This window comes from Manacus candei, unplaced genomic scaffold, assembly GCF_025592945.1.
Source record: "Manacus candei isolate 608988 ecotype Guabito, Panama unplaced genomic scaffold, ASM2559294v1 h1tg000011l, whole genome shotgun sequence".
NCBI lineage: Eukaryota > Metazoa > Chordata > Aves > Passeriformes > Pipridae > Manacus > Manacus candei.
In genome coordinates, this window is record NW_026138059.1 from 10,116,503 (window position 1) to 10,141,314 (window position 24,812).

The 24,812-nt window shown below is 39.6% G+C and overlaps 1 long non-coding RNA gene across 2 annotated transcripts; it reads left to right on the forward strand.

Moving 5' to 3' along the window:
• Positions 1 to 4: 4 nt before the first annotated feature.
• LOC127466831 (uncharacterized) lies at positions 5 to 24,121 on the forward strand. 2 transcript variants are annotated; one of them, XR_007902874.1, is made up of 4 exons: positions 5 to 296; positions 2,656 to 2,739; positions 2,927 to 3,453; positions 24,019 to 24,121. It is a non-coding gene; the product is annotated as an uncharacterized LOC127466831 (long non-coding RNA). The 2 variants fall into 2 exon arrangements; XR_007902873.1 differs by lacking the exon at positions 24,019 to 24,121 and having other exon boundaries at positions 91 to 296; positions 2,927 to 10,946.
• Positions 24,122 to 24,812: the final 691 nt, after the last annotated feature.

Genomic DNA, 24,812 nt, shown 5'->3' on the forward strand with positions numbered 1-24,812 from the left:
TCCCCGCCACGCCGCTCCTCACCTGCCGCCGCTCCCCGCCGGGGCCGCCGCCGCCGCTGCCATGTTTGCGGGGCGGGGGCACGGGCAGGGGCGGCTGCCCGTCATCACCGCGGCAACCGCACCGGGCCCGCCGGCCGAACCCGCGCCCTGGCCCCGCAGCCTCCCGCGGGCACGGCAGGGGGTCCCGGGAATAAGGACCGTCCTAGCTCCGGCGGGTGTTGTGGAGGGTGCGGATGGCGCTGCCCGAGCAGCGGGGGCCGCAGGGTGTTCGTCAGGGCAACGCCGGGCACTTTGAGGTGAAATCCGACCTCTCTGGGTTCTGGGGGTAGGGGCACCCGCAGAGCGCCATAGATGGCCCAACATCACTGGGTATGGTCCTGGCGTACCCACCCGTGTACCCACCCGTGTACCTACCAGTTTACTCACCCGTGTACCCGCCAATGTACCTGCCCTTCTACCTGCCAGTTTACCTATTCACGTACCTGCCAGTTTACCCACCGGGCTTCCATCAACGCTGCCTCCGTACAATCTTAAACCTCCTCTGGTCAGATTTTGTGACCAATACATCTGTTCTTGAGCAAGCAGCAGTCACAAGTATAGAGGCCATGCTGATGAGATGCAATGGGCAGGGCACGTCTCAAGGATGAAGGACCACCACCTCCCTAAGATCTTGGTCTATGGTGAACTTGCCACTGGCTGCCGCAAGAGAGGAGCCCCAAAGAAAAGATATAAGGACTCCCTGAAACAACATCTCAGCCTTGGCCATATTGATCACCATAACTGGTCTACTCTGGCCTCAAATCGGGAGGCCTGGAGACACACCATCTATAACGCAGCTGTCTCCTTTGAGAACACACGCAGGATCACTCTCGAGGAGAAAAGGCAACGCAGAAAGAACCGTGTTTTGCAGAATATACCATCCAAAGAGTCTTTCTGCTGTGCCTTTTGCAATTGGATATGTCTATCTCGTATTTGCCTCATAAGTCACCAACGTGCCTGTAACAAATGTGGATAGAGCCTTCCCAAATCTTCGTTCGCGAAGCCCAGCCATGCAAATGCATGCAAACCTGGCAGGGTATCTGCGGGTTTGCCCACCCATGTACCCACCAGTGTAACGACCAGTGAACCCCCACGAGTCTCCCAGGGTGCCTCTCAGTAAGGGCAGGCTCCACAACCATACCCTACAGCCTGGACCACATGCCTTCTTCCCTTGTCCAGCAGAGCCCTGCAGCCAGGGTGGAAAAGCCTGGTGGAGTCCATTGAGTACTAGGAGCTCCCAGTTTTATGGCTGAATGATCCAGATTTAGTGCCCTATGTACCTGCTGCTATGTTCATCAGTTCTTAGTTTTCAGACAGATGTGCTAGGATACTTTTCCACTAAAATCTCCATCCTTTATCTATTTTTTTGATCAATGAGTTAGGGTCAGATGTCCAAAGAACTGGGAAACACAATTTTTTGTTGTTCTGCTTGATTAACATTGCTGTGATTTCACTAGTGAAAGGCCATAACCCTCAAGGACCCCTCATGACAGACTTGCAAGTCTTGCTTTGACTGCCTGATCTCCTCGGGGCCTGGCAGCAGCAATGCCTTGCTGAGGGTGGTTTTGGCTGCAATGTGCTCCTACCTGCTTAACTGGAAAAAGGCTCACCCCGGGGCTGGAACAGCAGCTCCTTCGGGCCAGCTGGTCCATGTGCTGTCTGCTGCCTTTAACTTCCAGCATGTGGACACCCACAGAGTGGAGATTTGCAAATCAATGAAAAAAATAGTTTTTCTGTCATAAAACGTCCTTATCTATAATCACTAACTTCAGAGGCATCATGGTTTTAACTACAAACTCACTTTTGTATTGATTGAGGATTTCTGTAATCACTTAGGAATGCTGTGTAGCTAACTATAATTTATTAGCTAACTGCACAAAAGACACATTCACTTGAACCTGAAATCATGGAATTCACACCAGTGCAATTTTAACCCTCTGTCTTGAAAATGAGCTTCACAAAATTATATCGATGTGCATAAAGCAAGTGCACAAGTGTTTGGAGGACTGTAAAAGCCTTTAGTTTTGCAATAAGTTTTCAAACAAAATCTTCTTTATCTCATTTATCTATCCCTTCTCTTGCAAGACTAAAAGCTACTAAAATGTGAAGCACTGAATTTCCTTTCACATCTTGCATTAATATTAACCAAATCTCAAGAGGGTAGGAGACAAAAAGCATTCTCAAAGACAGATCAAGTTTAGCATGGGTTTCCCCTAGAAGACCAAGTCAGTTTTGTAACTAGTTCTTTAACCTCTCATTCCTTCAAATGTATAAACAAAAATAATCTAATTTACTTTGCCACATTTGGGCAACTCTAATTAGTAACTGACCCATTTATTTGATTTGAGTTCTGTATTTAAACCTTGAAAAGACCAAATAAGTTGTCAGTCACTACGCGACCCTACCATTTTAATCCAATGCCTTCTTTATGCTATTTTCTTATGATTATCTGAAACACCAGCTCTACCATTAGGCTTAAATCCCACAAATACTTATGATTCTGCTCAGTTTTAGTCTCTTTAAGAAATCCACAAAGCATTCCCAATACACACAAAATTAACTACATGCCTTTGGTCTTTTTTATTTTTATTCATTTTGATTTTTTTTTCCCCTTAGGTTTTCTCCTAAGATCTTGAACTTTGGTGTGAAATCCTGGCTTTACTTCGGTCACTGAAAATCAGTCCAGTTGACTTCAAAGAGGTGAGAATCTCAGTTCAGATTTTCTATTGGTCTTCAAGCCCCCAGGGCATGGCTGAGCACTATCTCTTGTTCTTTAGAGAAGAGTGTTATTTTCTGCTGATCTGTTCTATAGACTTTGGGCTTACAAATTTATTATTTCCTTTTAAAATTAATTATATTCATCTAATCAAAAGAGGTTTTTTTCCAGATTCAGAAACGGACATCCGCTGACTGGATCTGCCTAGGGTGAAGAAGAACACACAACACTTAAATACAAAGCTTCTTCCTCTAAGTAACTACACTGTCATGTATCCCTAAGTTATATGCAGGGGAAGGCTCTGAAACCCTGTTTGAGAAGCTTCTTGCATAGTATTTAAAATGTTATGAACATCTTTATAAATATCATTATGAGGAAAAATTGATGATTCTACTTCTGAACTCTGATCCCATCTCCCTTAAGGGAGCACAAACAGAGCTGGAGGAAAAAAGATTGAGCGAAGTAACAGAAAATGCAGCCTTTGTCTGTGACTGCCATGGAAGACTAAGCTGTTTCGAAAGTAAAGCCAGACAACACAGCTTTAGCAGCCACTTCATGACCTGGCAAAGCATTATGCTACTGAAAAACTTGTTTCTCCTTTGCTCTTTTACTCCAGGCTCTCACCCAGGAAAGAAAAGGGTGGAGTTCTTTTACTGGACTAAAGCAGACTCAGGAGACAGAGAGCAAAAATGGGAAAGGTAAAGGGCAGTACAGAGATGATACCAAGTAACTCCATGACACTTAGTGACTTTAGCATGCTTTAGTGACTCCAGGCTGCAGGACCTTTGGATGTGGCCATGCTTTCAGGTACACACATAATCACACACAATCAATTAGATTGGAAAAGACCTCTGAGATCATCAAGTCCGACCTATGACTAAACTCCACACTGTCAACTAGACCATGGCACTAAGTGCCACATCCAGTCTTTCCTTAAACATCTCCAGGGACGGTGAGTCCACCACCTCCCTGGGAAGCCCATTCCAATATGTAATCACTCTTTCTGTGAAGAAATTCTTCCTAATGTCCAACCTAAACCTCCCCTGGTGCAGCTTAAGACTGTGTCTTCTTGTCCTGTTGCCTGTGAGGAGCGGCTGACCCCTACCTGGCTACAGCCTCCTTTAATGTAGTTGTAGAGAGCAGTAAGGTCACCCCTGAGCCTTTTCTTCCCCAGGCTAAACAACACCAGCTAAACAACATCAGCTGCTCCTCAAAAGATTTGTGCTCCAGACCCTCCACCAGCTTCGTTAACCTTCCTGGGCAATGATTTCAGGTACCAAATCCATCCCAACAGCTCTCAGCATTTGCCTTTCAAATCCCTGTTGCTGTTCATGGCATCCCTCACTCATCTGTGCCACAGTCAGTATCTCATGCAAGGTGTCTGTCGCTCTTCCCTGACAGACTAACCTTGCTATGACTGCCTGGACACAGCTGCAGTACTGCTGCTCTAATAAGCAAAATGAAACTTGCTTTGGGCTGGAGATCACACGCCCACCACTGATGCAACCATTGGCAACCTTCTTAGCTGCACTTGGTACCGAGAGTAACCAAGCTGTTGGAGACCATTGCTAGCAAGACAAGGTTCACCCCTTCCCAGCAGCATTAGGCATGCACCACGAGCATTAGAGAGACATCCTTCTCCTCCTGCCATGGTCCATTGCTAGCCATGTTACAGTAAAAACTGTCTTTATAGCACTGTGCCAGAACATACCATAGGTGCCATAGTATCCACATATCCTTTCTGCATTTCTATCCCCAAGTGGTTTTCACTTTCCAAACACTGATAGTGCCAGAGTCCCAGTCTGGTGTTTATCTCATGAAATGTTAAATGCCTAGATGTCTAATCTCAGTTATTCTCCCTTTCTGATTGGTGGGGAGAAATACTGTGTGGTTTTGTCTCTTTATCTTAACTTTCTTGGGTGTTTCCTGTGGACATCTAGCTATAGCCATATCAAAGTTCACAAAAATAAGCAACACAAGGGCTGTATCTTCTGAACTGCAAAAGGGGAGGAAGGTTAAGCAACTAGTAATAACAGAGTCCAGGGAGATCAAGACTTTCTTCTTCATGTTTCCCCCATACTTCTGAGCAGTTCCCTAACAAACTTTAAGCTAAAACATATGTAATATATATTTTATGAATATGAATTCTGGATGACATGAGTTCTACAAGTCATCACAATGTCCAAGCTCATTCAAATGAAATACTTTTATTTCATTTATATATATACATGTGCATAAATCACATTTACTAGAGACAATCTGTTCTAGAGCAATTCAAAGAAGGTTGCATACTACTTTCTTGGGACTTAAGTGTAATTCCCATTTAAAACACAATGTAAAATATAGCTGTTTTACAAGCCACTTAACTTTTGTATGACTATTTTAAGCCTTACCAATGGAAAGGTGTCCACCCCTATAAGGGTAAGGAAATCTTCTGTCTGTAACCAAACTCCATTCTTACTCTAACAGAATCAATTTGATTTGAAATACTAACATGTATAGGAAAGCTTTGTGGCTTGGCATGTAACCTATTCAATGTGGCCTTTAGTCCGAAGAAAATGTGTGAGATACAAAAGCAAAATACTTTTGAAAATACATTTATTAAAAAAATTGACAGCTGGTTGAATAAACTGTAAGTCAGCTCAAGAAATACGAACAGTCTTAGAGGAAGCAGATTATTGCGTGCAAATGCATGCTAAATTAATTTATACTTTGTCATTACGATTTATTATAGAGGTTTTATGTCCCCAGGGGTGACATAGCAAAAATAGAAGAAGGCCAGAACTGATGACAAAGACTCTTAGACATGGAAAAATACTGTTATGAAGATAGATTAATACTGTACTTTAAACCAGACATAAGTATGAGGAAGTGGAATGAACGTACACAGGAAAAAACTGGGAAGGTGGATAGAACTAATAGAATTGCCTCTTCTCATCAGATATAAACAAGGAAACATCCATTTAGTCAAAAGATAATGCATTTATAACTGAAAAAGGAAATAGATTTTTTCAACTGTGTAATTACACACTGTGTGAATTCATTTCTGAAGAATGTAATTGAAGCTGTATTCAAGAGATAGGAACTTCATTGGGGTAACAAGAACATCAGGTAACACAAGTAAACCCAAAAAATCTAATATGATGTATAAGGCTCAGATTTCAAAGAATGTGCTAATTTTCACAAGCTAGATTTTAATAGCATGAGAATATATTCCATTATTTTCTACTGCAGGATTTCTTTCTGCAATGAACATCAAATTGGCAGTGACCTCTACTGCAAATAGAATATTAGATAAAGCACACCACTACCTAACCTTTCTGATCTTACATCCCTTTTCTCTTCCACAAGTATTTTCAAAAATTTTCCCTAGACACAAAAGAATTTAAATAAAGTGACCTGAAACAGTGCTGTTCTCTGAAATACGTACATTGGTTAGAAGTGCACTCAGAAGATTGTAAGTACTAAAGTTTCGTTGTCTTCAGGAAAGAAATGTCATAATCTGAAGTGGGCGCAGTTCTCAATTTTTTGAGATTTTTTGTATTTTCTATTTTATTGTTCAGAAACACTTTTTCAAGAAATCTAATGCATTTACAGTTTTGGATTACCAAAATCTAATGAAGATGAAAAATTGGGAGATTAGGTTAGAATACTTAAGCCACAGAGTACATGTGTTTTTCTCATGAGAGTGCTTGCCCAGACTGACACAAGAACAGTAAACATAATCAAATATGCATCATCTTCTGGACTACTTAGTGATCTGCTTTGCAAGAGAAACAGTAAAGAGTTAAATTTAATGAAACCTCCCCAGCATTTTATTTAAATCAACAGTAAAACTTTGATTTCAGATTCAGGCCTTCTCTGCCTGGCGAACTGAAGATCTCAGCCTGGAATATTTTCACAGATAATACTCCATGAGGTTGTAGCCAGGTGGGCGTTGGCCTCTTCTCCCAGGCAACCAGCAGTAGGACAAGAGGGCATGGTCTTAAGCTGAGCCAGGGGAGGTTTAGGTTGCATATTAGGAAGAAATTTTTTACAGAAAGAGTAATCAGACATTGGAATGGGCTTCCCAGGGAGGTGGTGGATTCTCCGTCCCTGGAGGTTTTTAAGCTGAGACTGGATGTGGCACTTAGTGCCATGGCTTAGTAACCACGGTGATAGTGGATCAAGGGTTGGACTTGATGATCTCAGAGGGCTTTTCCAACCCAGTTGATTCTATGACTCTATGATTCTATGTGCTCCAAGCAGGCAAAGCCCTCCATGTAGGGCCCTTTGTTTTGTAGTTCCACCATTATATGAGAAAAACAAAGTGTACTGAGGGGAAAAAAAGGGGACTGATTTGCCCACACAGCTTTTCACCAGTGCAGCAGTTCTGAACCAAAAGTGACATCTTTGCACTACAGAGGTATGCCAGGCTATAGCAGAGATGGCCACAGCTTTCTTTGGAGACTCAATTCTTACCTACAGTTTTGATCCAAATTTACTGCACAAAGATTCTGAAGAGTGCAAGGCTCACCTCCACATTCTGTCCTTGCTCAGAGCATTGTGAGAATATTTCTCACCAAAAAAAAAAATCCCTGAAAAGACAGACAGGAAAAAGGGATTGGCAAAGAAAAATATTCCAGAAACATTCCAGTTCAGTGCTTGTTCTGCTGGTTAACATCAGCAGTGGGAAGATAACAAAGGGAACTACTCAGTGTGAAGGGGGAATCTCAAGGCACCAGTATATGACTGTCCTGGGGCCAATTATTCTTCAAGTATTTCTCAGTGATATAGTGAGCACATAAGCTCCCACTAGACCATGCAGGAAGGAGCTAAAAAGTTTTAATTAAGTCCTGTTTAAACCACATCAGTTGTCTTTCCCTCTTTAGAGGCAGGTGCTAGCCCAACCGTAACCAAACCTTCAACCCCTCTGAGCAGAAAGGGCTGGAGGAAAAAAGAAATACAAGGAGAACAAGAGATTACAGAGGACAAAAAAGGGTTAAAAGAAAAGTGTGTGAGTGTCAAGAACTCAAAAATAGATTGATGGGTACTGGAGGAGGGCAGCCCCCAACAACATCAGTCACTCCTGGGATGTTGCTGTCCACCAGCAGCATGAGAAGATGAGGGACTAGAAGCAGATGCTGCGGTTGGCAGGATCCCCTCATTGAGTTTGTCTCTACTGGTGGCATGAAAGGCCACTTTGACTGTAACTGGCAGGAGACTGATGAATAGGTCTTGTGTTTACTGTCCATTGTGTTACAAACATCTCAAGTGATCATTAATGAAAATGTGTTTGAGGAATAAATATTCTTTAATCTAGGAAAGAGTGAAAATACTTTTCTGCAGTGAGGAAGCCTGCTTTTTTATATGTCATGTGTGGTTTGAGACAGAATTTTGTTTATTTGTAACTTCTATTCTTTCCTGACATTTAAAATGTTCTTTATTTGCTATACTAATAATGGACTTTGGATGTGAGAAAACAAATTGCATACTTTGCAGTGCAACTTCAGTGCAATGATCTGAAAGTACTCACTTACATATTAATGAATTAATCCTGACAAGATATTGCTCAAATAACATCTTCATAGCTAGAAACTCCATGTAATCTTTTTTTTCCCCCCTCATTTTCAGTGTTTGCTATTACTGGAATCAAACAGCAAAACATGATTAATAATAAAGTGCTATATATGCTGAAAGCCAAAATACACAGATTCTTCTAGCAAGCTCTGTCAAAGCTGTTACTAAGCAAGCAGCAATGTCCTGACTTCACATTCTTGTTGTTTACCAACTAGCCCACTTTCTTTTCCAATTCCACATCTACACTACCATGCATTGTTGCAGAACTGTCAAGCAGTCTGCATTGTGTGTCTACAAATACATTTTTTAAGAGGTGAAAACTTTAAATTATTTTCATTTGAGCAATACAACTTTCCCAAAGCCACAGAAGCTTTTATCAAGCCTATGGAAGAACAGGAACATAGATGTTGCCTAATTTATATTTTTCCTATAATCCTCCAGTTCCACAAGGCTCTGTTCCCTCAAAGCAATTGTCCCATTGTGGTTTTTATTTCTATTGCTTTGCATTGATCCATGTGATATGAAAGCTTCATATTTGAGAAATACTTTTTATTTTCTCCACTGCTAGCCCAAATTGCAGGCAGGCAGTCATTGCCTTACATAAATTGTGAAGACACTTAAACACCAAACTTCTGGCTGCAGAGAAAGAGTAAGAGTATGAATCTCCTCACACCAAAGAGGAGGGAATGTGTAAGGCTATTTATTGTGCAGCTGTAGCAACGGCCATGTTTGTAAACAATAGAGAAGATGCAAACCAAGGAATGAGAAGCAATATTGCTAAAAGACAAACATCCTTCTGGAAAAAAAAGGATGCTTGTTTCAGTATGTCTGAATCAGACCAAAAGTCCATTTACCACAGCATCTTCTCTCTGACAGTGGTCTTTAAGAAAAGAAACAAGGCAAAGAGCAAGTTCTGCATTTCCCCTGGAATATCCTGCCAAGCATCAGCTTCCTATTCTAGAGACCGTATCAGTGTCTTTGTTTTTAATAAAACCTGACAGACTTTTCTTCCTTGATTTTCCACTATGGATTCAACTTCTTCCAGTGATTCCAGTGTTCCATAAAATATATTTCCTTTTTTTTTTTCTTTTTCCTTTTTTTGTAATGAAAAACAAAACCACACAGAGAACCCTTTCGTTTCCACCCACCTCTGCACACAGCCAGAGTGCCCAGCACTCAGGTGTGAGTTTCCTCTAGCAAAGATTTTCAGAGGGTGATGGAACTTACAGTAATTTAACTTTCTATTCCTGGTAAAGGATAAAGGTCTAGTCCAAACAGCCCATTAAGCATCTCAAATGTTATTGTTATTATACAATACAGACACATAATCTCCAGCCCTTTTAAACATTTGGCAATCTATAATCTGTGACTGTGAGAATGCCTGTGGAGTCCAGAATATGAGAAATGTCCTTGGTTTCTAATGTAAAGAAGTACAGAACTGTACATAGTATAAAAGCATACTGTGGAGGTATAGAATGTTAATTAAAAAAAATTAATGCAATCAAATGCACTGAGAAACAAAAAGATTGAATGGCATTGGGAAAAGTAACAATATGCTGTCTAAGCAACAAAACTGAGCCAATTGTGTGACAGATGGAGTTAGAGTTATGGCTCATGAAATTGTGCCCATATATTTTCCATAGAATTCTGTAGAAAAAACCCCTGTTATTCATGGAAGTTGTAAATTCAAAATAATTTTAAAGCAAGTTATTATCACCTCACTAAAACTGCATGTGAATCTGTTATTCGGGACAAAGAATTTTGCAATTAAGAGTTTTGCTTACTATAGTTTGTAAGTCTTTAAAAATTGGATTAAGTTATATTTACTCCTCCCATATGTAGTCCTAGTCTTGATTTGAGTCTTTGATTTCAGTTTGTTTACTTCTGAAATATGCAAAATTAAATTAGAAGTGCTTTAATTCTGAAGCAGTGTCCACATCAGATTAAAGGTAGTTTTATTAATACACTTCAAAGTCACACCTGTAGCTGATTCAGATCAGTTTGCTGAATCCTCCTACATAATCAAGGCTAGTGTGACATGTAAATATGGGAAACTCCTTTGTAGCCCTGGATAATGACAGAGTCTGGAAGAGAGCTATAAATATTTCTGCAGAAGTCATTACTCAGTTTTGATTATAAATTGGTTTTCTAGTGAAGTATGCAGGAGTCAGTGGCATTTGCTTAAATTTGCCTAGAGTATTTGCCATTCCTATTATTTTTCTTTAGCATGAAAAAAAATGTTCCCATGCACAGGTTGGTGATGCAAGACTGTGTTGGTTTTTATTTCTATGCTTAGGCCAAGTTGCTGAAATCTTGGCCTCATTGTTGTCATTGATAAAAGTTTTCTGTGCCTTTAGCAGAGGTGTATTTTGATTCAAAATATCTTCATACAGAAGGGAGAGGAAAAAACCTGCTTATATGCAGTGTGGAAATATCAATGTAATCTAAACAGGTATTTTACCAGATTAGCTCTTGTTAAAACTTTTCTCTATGGATAGGTCATGATATTCCTAATCTGAGGTTTCCTAATCTGTTAATAAAAGCACTAATAATACACCCAAGTAGTTTTATTCTCTCTTATGCCTTTGAGATATATATTAGAAATGAGACTTTGTTAAGCAGTTAAATTTCACAAGAGAAAGATTCACTTCCGTTGGTTCAAAACCTAGTTAAAGGAATGATTTTTTTTTTCATCTCTTTTCCCTGTTGAACATGGCAGTACACAACCTGAAAGGAGACCTTGGGTTAGCCCCATTTCTTCTGACAGAGATTTACCTAAAATGTTTCTGAACAAATATTTTAAATTAAGGGCATAAGAAATCTAGTAGATGTTGGACTAGGCTCTTAAATTCTATTTTGATATTATTTATCCAATTATGTAGATGATTTATATTTAGGAAACTTAGATAACAGTGTATGTGCCTGAGTCTTGTCAGATTTCACAGAATCATAGAATCATTAAGGTTTTCTTGTCTCTAACCTCCCCTTCACTGACAGTAATTTTCTCAGCATTTAGCTATTCCAGAACCAGAACTGAAATACAAAGTTCTTCCAAAATCATCAAGTTTTCACCAATGAGTTGTTGTCTGTCTCCATTCTCAATGCACTAGCATGGAAAGCCAGTGTCAATCACCGAGGAAACTGGCAGCTTGCTACTTTACAATTTTCTTTGTGTATCCCCAGTGAGACATAAATGTACAGTAATCTAGAATTTCCACCTTTTTTACGTCACTTAAAAGTTTAGATCCAAATTTTTCCCCAGGTGTTCACTAATAATATGCTCAGTTTTGCTTAACAAAAGGTCTACTGTAAAGCAGATACAGGTGAGAAAGTTACTTTCTGAAAGCTTATAGTATTTTGTGTATATTATGCTTAATGTAGGTCAGGTAACAGAGACTGTGTCCCTTACATTTGGGAGTTAGGGAACATAAAGCTTGCTTGAGCCACAAGGGGATAATTCCAATCTAGGAATTCAGTTTAGGCTAAAGCTGCAGAGATTTATACTGGCTGAGAATTTGCTTATGCTTTAAGAAGCTTACTTTGATTTAGAAAGTTCAGAGATTTTAGCAAAGACTTCAATTAGAAGAGTTTATCTTCTGTGAGTAAATATGCATACCAGTACTTTACTTCTCGTAAGAATTTTGTAACTTAAATTTGCATAGTTTTTATTTAGATTTAAAATAATGCAATTTTTTTCATAGTTCTCCCTGCCTTTATTTCATCCAGTATTGATGAGTTTACATGTTCACATATTACAGTTATGCTTCTTTGGAATTCCACTGTATCCTACTCCTGGACTTATTGGATTCAATATGTACTTTACATAAATCCTTTTGCTTTTAATACCATGATACTTTACTATATAGCATAGTTTTCTACTTGGTCAGGAACTTGTATCTATTGCAAACAGCAAAAAGCAAAAAACCCTATCAGTTACTTGGGCCTGAGAAATTCAGTTTCAGGAAAGGTTAAGACTGATATCAAAAATAGTAAGCTTATATTTCCAATGAGGACCAATGTTTAGATTTACAATAGGCATACCTGCTGTGTCTTGAATTGCATCTGTTGTGTTGTTGTATAGCGCTGTAACCTCATAATCCTGCCTCCGTAAAACCGTTTTTAAAACTTCGTGTCAGATTTGGCAACTCCGCATTGATCCTGATGTTGGTCTTGAAGGTAAGCAGCCATTACGTGTGTGTGCCTCAGTCATCCTGCATTTTACTTAAGAAATACCTAGTAAGTAAAGTCACCTTTGAATTTCAAAGCAAAAAAACATCTGGTTTAGTCATCCTGTGCAAGGTTTCTGGATGAGTTCAGCAGTGTAAGAGCCTGCAGTTGATCAGTTTGCCCCTGCCTTTAAAGGCAAATATTGAACTGTTTCAGATGGCACAGGATAACTCAACTATCAAACCACCCAATTAATCAACTTGTATATGATAGATTTTAATAGTCTTCTTTTGGGTTTTTTTGCAAAGAAAGGCTTGGCATCTTGATACAGTATTTCACCACATCTTTCTTGTGTAAGCTGATGAAAAGCTGTCAGTGAGGTAATTTCAGAGAGAAGGAAGGAAGCATATCCCATTAACTCGTCTTGGGATCTAGGTACCTGCTGTTCAGCTAAATCTTGGTTTGCAATCCAGAAATACAGCTTTCATCACTGTTTAAACAGGGCCTAACCACAGGCCCTGCAAGTTCCCTGCACTGCAGTGTCCCTGGGTTTAGCAGAGCATGGTTGACAGGCTGGCACTTGCCTTGCCTCCTCATCAGCCCAGTGTTAAGAAGAAAACAATCTTATTTTTGCTAAGCTCTCTCAAAGAGGTTTTGTTTGCCTGGACCTCAGTAAATCTTTTCAGTCTGCACAGATGCAGCAAAGGTGATGCCCTCTGATGGGTGACTCAACATGGAGACCCAGTGTTGATACATCAATTCCCAGTTTGTTCAGTGACCAGTGTGCCCAACCTAACCCACTGCAAGTATTCCTCATGCCCTGCAACAGGCAGGACCTGAGCCCACAAAAATGAGGAATTCCTCCTGTGATCGTTCTACAAACATCTGGCTGCTGCCTAGCAGAGGTCATGTGCCTCTGCACCACCACTGCAAGAAAGAATGAGAATTCCTTAGGAGGCATGTACTTGAATATACAAAATGGTGCATATTTTTCTTTAATTGTTTGATCCTTCTGTTCTGCAGAGATCTGGAGGCATAATTTTACTGTGTAATTTTTGAAGACTTGGCCATTATAATATTCCTGACAATAAGTATAACAACAACTAGGCAAACAAAATGAAAGTTCTTAACCTAATTACATAAAAGTTAAAAAAATTCTGCTAGTCATACATATATGCAGAGATTTTCTCCATTAGTGAGCCTGCAGGGAAATACCTAAGTAAACAAGTGAATTACATCAGCATATGAATCAATCAATTTAGTCAATAAAAATAAACATCCTAGTGCTGACCCCCTTCTATGAAAAAAGTCACTGGTGTTTCTCCTGAGGGTCTGTGGAAAAATGAATGCAACATTAATAAAGCCTAGCTTTTGCCTTTCAGTACTATCCCAAGCAGGGGTTATAATGCATGGCGTGAGTCATGGAATAGCTCACATGCCTCATGCCCAAAAGATATTTGGGCTTTTTGTTTGCTCATGGATTTTTTTTTTTATTGCTTTCTGAAGGCAGAAGAAGTTAATAAAGTTGCATAATCTTAGATGAGAAGCACCAATTGTGCAAACACAGCTTAGGTGATGACTACTCCTTATCCACCCATATTGGTAGGGCAGCTGCATTTCTAATGGGTACTTCCTAGTTATGCTTACTAGAGATGCAAGTTATGATGAATTGCACTCCAGAAATTCAGTACAGTCTAAATGAGTATGGGTTCCTTGTGGTTCCACTGCTGACATGATGTTCATATGGAGAAGTTCCTAATTTTTCCTGTACGGGTACACTGACTTTTCTCTGCAGGCAGTCATTACTCACAAAGTTAGATCAGCAGCGGGGTAAATGTTAATTTTTACCAGCTTAACTAGTAAAAAACAGTGGTTTTGCCAGTAAATTTCCTTATCTTGACAAAGTGATACATGGCAGTTTAGTTCAGTGCATTGGTTGATAGCATGAGTAACACCCATAGCACCAACATGTATACCAGGATAAGACACCAGTTTCACTTCCTACTCCAACTCTGCAACTGTAAGATAATAAAGATCTATGATTGCAGTGATCTATAATTTCAACTTCAGAATGAACAAGACTAGACTACTGTCCCTAGTAAAAGCAAAGAAGTCACAGTTTCTATTTAATGGAACATTTATTAGGGTTTTTTATGTATTTGTCAAAATGACTGCTAGTGGTATTGTGCTAGAAATGTATATGCTGATAAGTTTAAAATAATCTATAAGAAATCTTTCACCATTACTAATATCTATCACCCTTTTTATCTGCTGTCTTAAATTTCCCACCTGTGAATGACTGAGGTATCTATGAGTAAGTAATGTTATGAAAAGCATAAATACTCAAAGAAAATAGTTTTGTACTATGTCTTCCTGTAGTATTTGCCTCCTAGAAGATGGAGTTTTTTAACTTTGGCATGGAAGAATGATTTACCATGCCTTAAAAAATGCAGTTTCTAACAGAATGAAGATGTTCTCATCACAGAAAAGCACTGGTATTCAAAACGTTCTTGCTGATTCCCTCAACCACTTCTCATAAGACATTTCATTGTAAACTGTTGTATAGAAATCTAAAGCTTATGACCTAGCACTGCCAGTGGCTGTGCTAATGATACCAGGCTGCTGCAACACAACATTTTAGTCCTTCAGGGAGGTTTGCAAGTTGTGTCTTGAAGCTATGACATTGTAGATGAAAACTGATTTGAAGCTTAGTGAGTTCTTACTGAACTTGCATTGCTGAAAAGATTGTGGCTGATAATAATTTAGCCTATGGTATAATAAAGCAGACAAAAAAGGTTATGACATGACCTAAAGAAAGCAAAAAAAGTGAAAAGTTGAATGTTATATTCAGTGTGTGGTGTACAATGTGACATCCAAAGTGCTTAGCATTACTCGGTGAGCTAAAAATTTTGTTATATTCAAGTACAGTGTACCAGAGCAAGGTGAAAATGTCAAAATTGTAGATTGTAGAGCTCTCTGTGGCCCCATTTTTCCTTAAATGTTGATCTGTGTATGGAACAGCATGGGATTATAGGAAAAAAATCTCATTAAAAAAACCTACATAGATGAGCCATTTTTATATGTATATTGTGCTGTAGAATCACTCAATTAGTAAAAAAAATACATTCTTTTCTAGTGATAAAAGCTACTTCATTCGTCTTTTTATTTGTTTGATTGGTTTGTTTCATCCTTGGAAATACTAGAAGAATGGAGAATCTGACTTTTCTAAAGGTCAACTGGGCAAGGTCTGCAAAGCAGAAGTCTTGACCTCCAATATTTTATAGTGGATCTGAGCTGCTCACCCCAGAGTTATGCACCAGGCACACCTTCCCTTTGCTTCTGTTCCCACAGAAAGCATCCCCATACCTGCAGGCTGTAAGGCAGTCACAACATGGCCCAGGAGAATTCCCTACAGTGTCCCCCTGAGTATTACACCTGGCAGCACATGGAGACACAGACTTTCAGGGGCAGAACACAAGCACAAGACAAGTGAAAAGGGGAAAAAAAGAACCTGAAAAAAAAATGATAATTGAAACCAAAGCTAGAGAAAAGCAATGCAATCTGATCCTCAGTATTATAAAGCACCTCATTCTGCTCCCTTACAAAGCTGGAGCAAAAGAGAGATCTAAATCTAATCAAGGCTTGAAGAATGTTTGTCTTAGTCCTGGGAAGAGGGAAGAAAGCAGATCAAATAAACAAACATCAGAGAATGAGAAGTTCAGACGACAAAAACAAAATACAAAGTATTTATTTATTTGTTATTACTGCAGTCATTTATCTCCAGTTTAAATTTGGGGTTTTTTCTGTGACTTACCAAATCTCAGTTCATTCACTTGCAAAACTGGTATACTACTTACCTAGGAGTAGCCTTCCAAAGATGACTATGTGGGTTACATTTGTTACTTGGCTCAATTTTCCAGAAGTGCTTTTTGAAATTCCTGAGTAACAGGCACGGGAGAACTATAAAGTATTGTTGTTACTATTACTCTGAGCTTTGGTGAGATCATGTATTAGTAGCCTGACATAATGGAAATAATGACAGTGACCCCCTTCAATCAAATTCTATATTTCTTATTTGAGAAGAGTTTTGACTGAGAACTTGCAGGCTTTATCCATAAATGTGAGCTCAAGAGAGGACTATTTTAGCATATTTAAGGAGGGAAAGAAGAATGATGAATATCTTAAGATCTAGATATTAATTTATTTTTTATTTTTTATAATCCATGCTTAGACACCTAAGGGGGATGGAATTTAAAGCTGCTGAACAATTCCAGATGTCCCCATCTTCAAAGAATGCTGGGAATAGTGCAGCCCCTCAGCACCAGGAAAGAACTGGCCTGATACTTAACTATGGATTCAAGTAATCCCAGATATTCAGTTTTGAAGATGCTGTCTGAAACTTCTGGATATCTGGAACACCCTCTCAAATTCTCTATTAGTAGCAGTTAGCCTTTTTTAGACCTTGGAAGATCTATGTGACAGCTTTCAGTGAATCATAGTAAACCCATGTTTTCTTCTTTTCTGTGTGGTGAAATAACTCCCTAAATCTCATTCTTTTGGATCAGCTGTTGGCAACACTCTGGCAGAAATACTAACTGCCAACATAAAAATGTTGGGCTGTAGTCAGCAGACCCATTACACTGTAAATGTTGAAGCTTGCGGAAAGAAATGAAGTGTGGGAGTAACTTTTTACTCCCTTCTGCATATTTGTGGGGGCTCTCTGCCCTTTTGCACGGTTGTAAGCAGTTGAACATAAAGCAAAGTGCTGTTGAAGGCTGTGGAGCAATGCTGGAAGTGGAGCAGAGCAGGTGACTCCATTTGCTTTGCTGCCAAATAGTTTAAAGGGTACCTTTACCCACAGTGTGTGGGGTGGGCATTAAATGAGGCCTCTGTTTGCACTGCCCAGGGTATGACTGAGTGAGGATGCTGAGTGACTAATGATGCAAGGTGGAGGCTTTTCTGCCCTCCAGAGACCCCATACCACCCTTTAACCACAGCAGAGACAGCCTGGGTTGAGGCACACATCCATGCTGGGTCAGGCAGAGGTGCTCAAATTAGCTTTCAGAAAACCTTGTATACAGGAGGCATCAGAACTAGTGCAAACGTCAGAACATCAGACACTCCCTGAGATTTATATACCAACACACAGAAGATACTCTCCTGCCTCACAAGTATGTCTGAGATTTAGTCCTTCTCTTCAAGACTTAATAGTCTTTGGAGAACAAAAGAGCCAGTGAAGTACTTACTACCTTCTCTTCAGTGCCTGATAGCTGGTGATTGAAGCAGATGACACCAACTCAGTGAGCCCATTGTATCTTCCTGCACGAACTGAATTAACAGCAGTAATAACACATCACACACATTCATTTCCTTCCAACTCAACAAGGAAATTATATGCATTTTTTGTAGATTAAAATACCATAGCAAGCCAAGCCAAGTGGATCACCACATTATCCCAAACACCAGTACAATGTTTTTCCCTTGTGCTGTCAGATCCCCTTGGGTTTAGCCTTTCTCTGTTTTTGTGGGGTTTGTTGGTAGAGCTAAATGTCATTTCCCAAATGCAAAAAGGTGGGAAAAAATGTATCATGATTTTTTTTCAGTATAATTTGCTGATATAATTGTGTAAGTCTTAAAAACAGCACTCCTAGTCAGTATTACCAGAGCACAGTGTTTTCTAGGTTCAGGTTTAGCCTTTTGTGGGCAACTAAGAAACAACAGCAGCTTTGGCCTCACTGGCATTTCTGCAGCTCCACCTGGGGCGTTCCTGAGGGAATAGGACATCTTCCTCTTGCAGTGCCAGCCAACAGAACTGTTCTGGTGTCTTTGAACATACACCAAAAGGGGATTAAAACTTTCAAAGTGAGTACGTTTGATGACACAAACCAACAAGGCGTGTTGGTTGTTGTTCTCTGTGTGAAGCTAGTTAAGAGTTTCAGTGGAGGTATAGAACTGTTTTGTATTTGAATTGCAGTAAAGCCTGAAAGAGCATCCTACTTTGTACAAAAGGTTCAGTTTCATCCAGGAACAAAAGAAAATAAAAGGTTTGGATTTTTTTTTTACAAAATAAAATGTTTTTCTCATTTTGGGGTTTTTTTGAGGTGGAGTTTTTTTTAAAGGTCTACAGGATATCCTCCAGGGAAAACCAAAAGCAGAGATAAATGAGTGTTTAGAACACTGAGTGTGGTTTTACAGCAGGATGAGGAAAAGAAAAAGATATATTCAGAGCATACTGATAATTAGTGCTGGATAGGAAAAAGCAGAACATTAAAAAAAAATCCACTCTGTATTCACATTCCTGTTCTCCCAGAGCTCATGAAGTCTCCCTCTACCACCAAAAAGTGTCTTTGTCCCTGAAGGACCGAAGAGACGTCATATCCAGATGAGCTTCAGGGCACTGGGGGGCGACTCTAAGCAACGGTGACAAAGAGAGAGATTTCTTACCCATCCAAGGTGGTGGCTTGACCACTATCCCAGCTGGGAAGAGGTGGTTCTCTGATCATGAGTGGCTCTGTGAAGTTTGAATATTCAAGGTCACTGAGCTGAACTCCAAACCTCAGTGATCAGAGCTCTCCCCTGATCTGAAAGGAAGTAGTAATCATCCCATCCACTTTACAGGGCTCTTTCCTTTCCCACTGTCCCACGAAATATATATTAAAAAATTGGTTTTTTGACTGGGCAGATACCTTCTATTCTTCTGAAAACTCTGGAAAAACAAATATCCCTAAAACCTTTGCTATCCCATATCTCCAAGACAGATGGCATGAAACACAGTGGCTGTTCTCCATGCAATTTCAGGCAATCATTGGGCCATATTTCCACACATGCACACACTTAGACATACTTTATAAAGGTTTGTATTGTGTCTGCACATTTTGTCTCTGCACTAGAACTATATTGCTTTGATAAGTGCACTGAAACACCACCCCTACGATGGTGTTGCCATCTTGTGTTTTCAAAATGAGCACTTAGTTGTGCCCTGTGTGAAATATGGTGTGAAATCCCTCTGAAAACACAGGCATGTGCAAAAGCAATGGAGGGAAGGAGTGCCACAGTCCAGCAATGTAAGAGATGCCTGAGGGTTTAAAAGCTTTTTGTTAGCTGATGTACCATCTCCCCCACAATTTCCAATATCTGCCATCCTCAGGATCAGGTAAAGGGACTTGGAAAATTAGGATAAGCATAAAATTTGAAGAATAGATCTTATAGTTTCTTTATTAAACTTGAAAAGAATGAGTTGTACCAGAGACACTGAGATTCCCTTTCTACTGATAGTTATATGTGCAATAACAGCAGTAGGACCTTTGCTTTCCATAGACTCACATGGGGCCAACTTTGGGTAAACTTACAAAAGAAAAATGTGGAGTTTTCCTCACCATATTTAATATAGGTGAGCTTTCTGTGGTTGCCTCAAAACCGACTTATTATTTTGAAATTATTCTGAAGCATCTGTTTCCCTTTTAGTGATCCTATGTTACAGAATGTGGCAGAATCTAAAGAATTTTTTCTGCAGCAAAGATTTGGTCAGCCATCAATGAAAAGCAGATTTTCATCACAAAGATAAGGGCAGCTACAGTGAGTCACACCAAAGATCTGCCTTTCTGCTGGCTCACAACAGCTGGTAGCTGTTCCTCAGGGAAAAATATTACAATACAGAGCAGTGTTTCTCTAAGTACACCTTCCATGTAACTTCCACTAATCTCCTACTTAGTGAAACTATTAATCCTTGACAGTCTTTCCTGTCCTGAAACAATACATGTTTACATTTCTGTTTTCCAGGGCACAAAAAAAGTGTTTTCATCTTTTTTATTTCAAAACTGATGATTTGAGTGGATGCTCCCTAACTATTATATTCATGCTCTCCATGGTTTTAAAGACTTTCCTTAAATCTGGCATTACTCTTGTTTTTTTCAAGGTAATGAGTCAAAGTCCCTTCACATGCTTTGCCTTCAATTCTTGCTTTCTATAACATCATCATGACCATGGTCAGACATCATCAGACATCATCTGCTGTATCAAGTTCTGTTTCACTGTATAAGGTGGGAAAAGAAAATAGCATATGGTATTCAAGATGCAGTTACAACATGAGTTTCTGTAATGGCATAATATTTTCTAACTTGCTCTCTAGTTGTTTCCTAGCGAATGCTAATTTGCATTTCTGCCTCATACTTTGTTACCATTATCTAACAGTCTTACAAACACCATCAGCAAACAATCCTAGCTGCTTCCTTTCAGCTTCCAAACATTCAGCTAGGGTTTGGTCGGATTTGCTCAGGTGCTTGTGGCAGGAGATCCTACCCCATAAGACCTAAAATCCAATCAGAGAATGCATACAATGCAAGCCATCATGCAAGGGTGCTGTCTTAGTGTTGATTATGCTAAAACCATCCTGGTTCACCAGGCTTTGAATACACATCCTGCTTTTGAAACAGAATTTGACAGATAAGCGGGTCACTGGCCTGTAAATGTGTGACTAGCAGTCAGTCACTTTGTACTATAAAAGTCCATTTCCCTCTCCTGCAGTCAGGTTCTTCTGACATAACCCTTCTTGGGGTGTACGTGTGGTGATTCCTCCCCTGGGTGGACTACTTCTAGTTTTAGTATTTATATTGTGCAGTAAATCTGATTGAGAAATTTTGTCTGATCATCTATAATAATAAATGATTCGTTTTATATAAATATTCTCATTTTGCCAATCATTAAAACCTGCGGGACAAAAGTGATTCCATCACACCTCTGTAATTCCATAAATTTAAACTGTTGACATGATCTGAGGCTAAGATTGGATTCAGCCACACCCAGATTCCTCTCTGAGAAGGGGTTCAGAAGGAAAGGGAATCCTTTCTGCATGTTGTGACCCAATGGCAGGGCTTTTTAATATACTTTGTCTAAGCCTTCTACTCCCACCCATGACAGGGCTCCTGAGATGTTTTTGTTTGACTGGGAACTGGTCAGGCCCTGGGGGGAGCACATGCCACAGGGCTGCCCCAAGAGCAGAACCAGCATGAAATCCCCCCTCACCTGTGTGGGACTGGTGTCACCTCACCCACCCAAAGGACACTCCAGCATCATCATATGTCATCAGCCATTGGGTCAGCTCTGCCTGCCTGTGTTTAGGGTTGCAAGGAGGCTACTGGGCTCCTATTAAGCAAGAGAGATACAAATTCTAGAAGAAAATGTGTAGAAGTTCAAAATTTGCCAGAAATATCTTCCAGAACATTGGAAATATGGAAATATTAGAAATATCTGAAATAGCTACATGCTTACCAAAACCACATTTTATCAAATTTTTCAGACATAATATGTATCTTGTAGATATGAAATGAACTGGTGGATATTATATAGATTAAAAAAACCCTCTATACATCTTTAAAAATTAAGTATATTTTTATTTTGGTTTATATTATTTATATTTATTGATTGGTTTATATATTTTATACTTTGTTTTGTATTCATAGCTATAAGGAACCTAAAGTTACTTACATATATACCCTACTTGCTAATATGTGTCTGCAACAAGAGGAAAATAATGGGAACAGTTAGAACAAGGCATGGCTGTTGACTCACTAGCAAAAAGGAAAGCTATAATTGTATATGTAAATAGACTGCAATGCAATAGAGGGGGAAATTGTATTTCTGTAAAAGAAGCTAGGAAAATGAATATGCACATGTTTTATACTTTCATTTATACATTCATTATGCTGTAAATGAAACTCAGAAAATTGTCTCATTGTACAGTCCAAGAAAAAATGTTTCACATGGAAGTCTTATTTCAATCTTTCTTCAGATCTCTGTGACAAGTGAGGAAAGAGAAGAGGAATGGGAAAAGAAAAACAATTTTTCTCTGAGAACTTTCCTCTTTTTCCAGACTCATAGACCTGTTTGGGACACCCCTGCTCTTAGTTCTTTCAAAAAAAAAAAAAAAATCATTAAGGTAAACCCTCCTGAGTGAATAGTGAGGAGAAGATACCATACTTAATTTTGGCCTCACAAAAAGAGATGCAGAGGAGTTCTTTAAAGGTAAGGCATTGTAGAGCAAATAAAAAGCAGAAATTAAAATGCATATTTTCAGTATATTCAGTGTGTATTTGGGCTAACTCTATAAGAATAACTGCCAAAACACAAGAGACAGAGGAGGTCAAGCTAAAATATCCTGGCAGGACTGATGGACATAGGCCTATTCAGTATCATATGTAGGCAGATCTGTGAGCTGGGAGATGTGTGTTTATAGACAAGATCTGTTTCTGCACACACCAAACCTCTCCAGGAGCTCCATGAAGGTCTGGTGGTGGCAGCTTTCCCTGCTCTGCCCTAGTTTTCACAGCAATGCAAAACTTGGCCACCCTGACACTGCTGGAAGACCTTGGATTGCCTGTCCTCAGGGCTCCTCAGTGCTTGGAAAGTCTCTGAAATAGCTATTCCAGAATATTACTTGGACATACATCCTCTCTGGATGCTCCTATTTCAGAACAGGAATGCTTTTTCGATCTGACTCTAATCCTTATTCACAACTAATTCACAAACCGTGTGGCTGCACAGAGACTTAAATCAGAATAGCTATTAAAAAGATTATTCTGGAATAATAGTCACAGTTCTCATTTCTGCATCAGATACAGTTAATTGGGAATACCTCTTCCAGTGTATTTCCACATGCAGGTGAGCCCTGAGTGTTCCAGCACCTGTGTTTTCCTCAATCAGGTAAAGAAAAAGCTTTTTGCTGAAGTTCTGAGTAATAAAATGAAAACCCTTTGAAATGAAATGCTGTTCTAAAGTGCAGTTATTTTGACAATGGATCAATCAAAGGTATCACACTTTATTTATGTGCCTGAAGAGATGAATTCTGAGCTGTAGTTTCTGTTGCATCATTGAGTTACTCATTGTCTTAAACTTAAAGATGATTCATGGGCAATTAAAAAATGGCAAGGAAGAGAAATGCCAGCTTAGTGTGAGCCAGCAGGCTTGTCAGGTGGAGAAACTCAGTCAGCAGGTAGGTGTTGTCTCAAACGCAGTCTCACCAGCATGGATGCAACCAGTTCAAACCACACTGTTCAGCTCTTATCCCCTTGCTTGGGAACAATATGCTGAATTTCTACAGCAGTCTCCAGGCAGTACAAAGCAGACAGAGTCAGCTCTGTACCCTTATGCCCAAAGGACACTGCCCAGGAGGCCCTTTGTAGCTTTTGTTTATCATGTTTCCCCCACACAGCTCCCCATTGAGATGCCAGCTGGAACAGAAATGCTGCTGGACTGAAGGAGTCAACCAGTGGTTTATTGTATACATTACAGTAAGGACCACTATCAATTTAATACATTTGCTAGTAATCAAACAGGTTTAGATTGGATATAAGAAAAATTTCTTCACTGAAAGGGTGGTCAAGCATTGTAACAGGCTGTCCAGGGAAGTGGTGGTGCTCAAAAAGCGTGTAGATATAGTGCGTAGGGACATGGCTTAGTGGTCGACTTGGCAATGTTAGGTTAGTGGTTGGGCTCAGTGATCCTAGAGATCTTTCCCAACCTTAATTATTCTATGATTTCAGGTGTTTGAAAGCACAGGAGGAAAAGCATCGATGCTGTGAACATATGAACTTGGGCAGCTGCTGTTTCTCCACAGTCAGCAGTCTCTTGAAGGACAAGTCAGAGCAAGAGCTGAGCTGAGGTGGTCTGAAGTGCTCTCTAGAAGAGACTTTCTCTCCACTGGCTTTACAGGAAGACCACCTGGCTCTCAAACAGGTGCTCTTAGAGGGTGTGTTGTTAGCAGCTCTCCTAATATTTAGGTGTGTAGTAAAATTATAGCATACAGCAACAATGGGAAGCCTGAGCTTTACCTAAATCAGAGCTCAAGACCAAAAAGGTAAGACACTAAAACTGTCAAAAGATAGTTGGACCTCTCAAAATTACAGCTAGAAGACTGACAAGTAAAAAATAACCATAAAGTCAGTCTATTAATTTCTTTACTAGGGCTGGCCAAAAATAGGCCATTGCTATTTATAGCAGAGAGATAAATACTGAATGAGTACAGAGAAATAAATTGCTGTTGTGGATTAGGAGTTAATGGGTGTTGAAAATTAATAAATTATAGATATTAAGTAATTATGCAAATTATATTCCTTCATCCAGTCATTTATTTAGTGGAAACACACAGTATCTTTGCAGAGTGACTGCATGGTGGAAACAGTCCTGTTGATGTATAACCTGAAGCATTAGAAGTAAATAAACTTCTGTTATAAATGGTATTGTCTTCTTTTCAGGAACCTCAAGGTTTTTCATCATTTTAAACAATGTCTTAAGGTGGTCCTCGGAAATACAGGGATGGGTAATCTGAGGCACAAAA